The sequence below is a fragment of the Otolemur garnettii genome, unplaced genomic scaffold, assembly GCF_000181295.1.
Source record: "Otolemur garnettii isolate 467f Iridium unplaced genomic scaffold, OtoGar3 scaffold00188, whole genome shotgun sequence".
Lineage (NCBI taxonomy): Eukaryota > Metazoa > Chordata > Mammalia > Primates > Galagidae > Otolemur > Otolemur garnettii.
In genome coordinates this window covers 1,863,966-1,866,525 of record NW_003852583.1, presented here as the reverse complement: position 1 = coordinate 1,866,525, position 2,560 = coordinate 1,863,966, and positions in this window count along the sequence as shown.

Genomic DNA, 2,560 nt, shown 5'->3' with positions numbered 1-2,560 from the left:
GTTAAATTCCCAGGCCTTCAATTCTTCAGCTGTGTTACATGACTGCTATCATCATTTACAAGAGTCTTGAACTTCATGCAGCTTATGTAGAGAAATAAAACTATACAATTTTTATCTTTTAATGTCATTTGTCCATGAAATTTTCGGAGTCCCCTCACGTCTTCCTCTAACAGGTTGCCATTTTCATTGTTCTGATTACGATTATGATGTCAAGAGGATGATTATGATGTCAAGAGGACGATTATGATGTCAAGAGGACGATTATGATGTCAAGAGGACGCACATCTTACCCCCCCCCAACTCCCTGCTTGAGAGCGTCTCTGATTCACAGCACCTCTTTCTGCGTGTGCATCGATGTCTCAGCTGCCACTTGCCATGTGCAATCCAGTGGCTCACATCCTGGCATATGTAGGGATCTGAGTGTGCTGAACAGCTTGTTGAATTCTCTGTCCTGGGAAAACATCTCCAGAGATTCTGATTCGGGGAGTCCACTGGGGGCACAAGATGCTGGGACTTATGACAGGCATCCCACACAGTTCTGATAGGTGGTCCTGGGACCACCCTTCAGAAAGCACTGACACAGAGGTACCTATGGGCCTGTTGTCAGGGGACAATGATGCCAGGGGGGTGAGATTTGTGTCAGGGCTGCCTGGACAATCTCATGGCAGTTAGGAATCAGGGCAAATGTGCTAGACACAAAAACTGGGCACATCACACAGGGTCCACTAACAGAACTTGTACTTCCAGAGTGGGGATTACAGAAAGGCAGAGACCCCAAGTTATTGAAGAACTGAGATGCTGGGAAGACCCCTATAAACGTTTTGACAACAAAGCATCTCTTTTTCGAACATCAGAACCCAGTTGCAGTGATAACAGGTATGGCCATGGACACAGGGGACAGAATAGAGACAGATTACTAGATCAGAGACTCAAGATTGGGACAGAATACATATCATGTCTAATCTAATTTTCCTGATAAGGAGGATTAATCTCAAATCCAGGAATGTCCCTGAACCTTAGATCATAAGAGTTTTCCTTCCTATAGAGGACAGAAAAAGGACCCTGGGAGGCCATGATATTAGTTTTCTCTCCATTCTCTGGGGATTTCAACTCATTTTCTTTGCAAAGGGGTGATCCTTTGTATAACTTCCTGGAAGTGTTATTAATCTCTCAAATCATAATGATCACAAATGTTCACCTACTGAACAGAGAAAAAGACAGGAGAGAAGTGCTTTGGGAGGACACAGCTTTGGGTAAAACTACTCTTCCTTATTGGAGCAATAGCTCCATGCCTTTCCTCCGTTCCAAAGACACAAAACCCGTGTTGGTTGAGCAGCTATTCTAACTTCCCAGGCTACCTGCAACTTCTTGCTGTTGAGCACGGCCAGATATATCAAGGTGGCCTGCCCAAGACCCCCTGTGCACTCTGCATCTTCTGCTAGCGAACGCCAGTGACTTAACTCATCAGTTGACATTGCCAAGCATGGGATGAGGCCAAGGCCTTTCCCCTAGACCTAGGGTGGAATGGCTCAGCAATTTTGTAACAGTTCATAAAACCTTTTGCCTTTTAAAGGCAATGCTACTATCCAGGGGGAATACCAAAAGGCATCTTCATTAGCAGTTGATGGAACTCTCTTGAGCTTTCTCTGAGAATGTTAATGTGAAGTGTGCTTGGCAAATCAACCATGATCTTTTGGGGAGAAACCAAGGAACTATGCCCACATTATTTGAGAAAGCTTATGTAGCAGCCAGAAACCTCTGTGTATTCATTTAATCATTTTACCACTAAATTAAATTTTGCATATCTCTTAGATGATGGGACAGGTTTTATTTTGGACTTGAGTTTTTTTTTTTTTTTTTTTGGAAGTTTCATGGACAATTTCAAATAAATTCAAATTATCTATTATTAAATTATAATTTTAACTTTGGTTTATCATTTGTCTCTGCCAAGAAATTGTTATTTCTCTCTGAGATTTGATTCACTTTCATTATGAAGGGAACTTTCTCTTAAAAAACAGGGCCAAGAGCCTTGAGCATTGGCAAAATCTAAACTATATTTAATTATGCCACTGCTTATTACAGCTTGATGATAGAACTTTTTTTTAAAAGCGGAGTTGGTTATTTATAGGGTAAAACTCTCAACATGCTTTAAATATTTTAATGAGTTACTCCTCCCAGCAGCACTAGGAGGCTGCATTTTCCTTTTGATCCTTCAAATACAGAGGAAGGCACTGTGTCCCAGAGAGGACAAGAAACTTGACCTCCAGCTGAAAAGCTGCATTCATGGCCCTTGTTCTTTGAGTCTCTGGATGAACCCACTTGTGTTATTGGTTCTTGGAGGATGTAACAGCTCTGAGCATTTGCACCGTTCCATGCACCAACTTAGATCCAATTTCAGCTATAAAAAGCAGACAGCAAGCACTATTTGTATGTGATTAACTAGCAATTTTAGCAGTGCAGCTTCTCGTTACTATTCAGGGTGCTATAATTAATACCATTCCGGTATATCAGTTTTAACTCATATTTCATTCCAAGCAAAAACTTGGCAGCCATGTTAGGG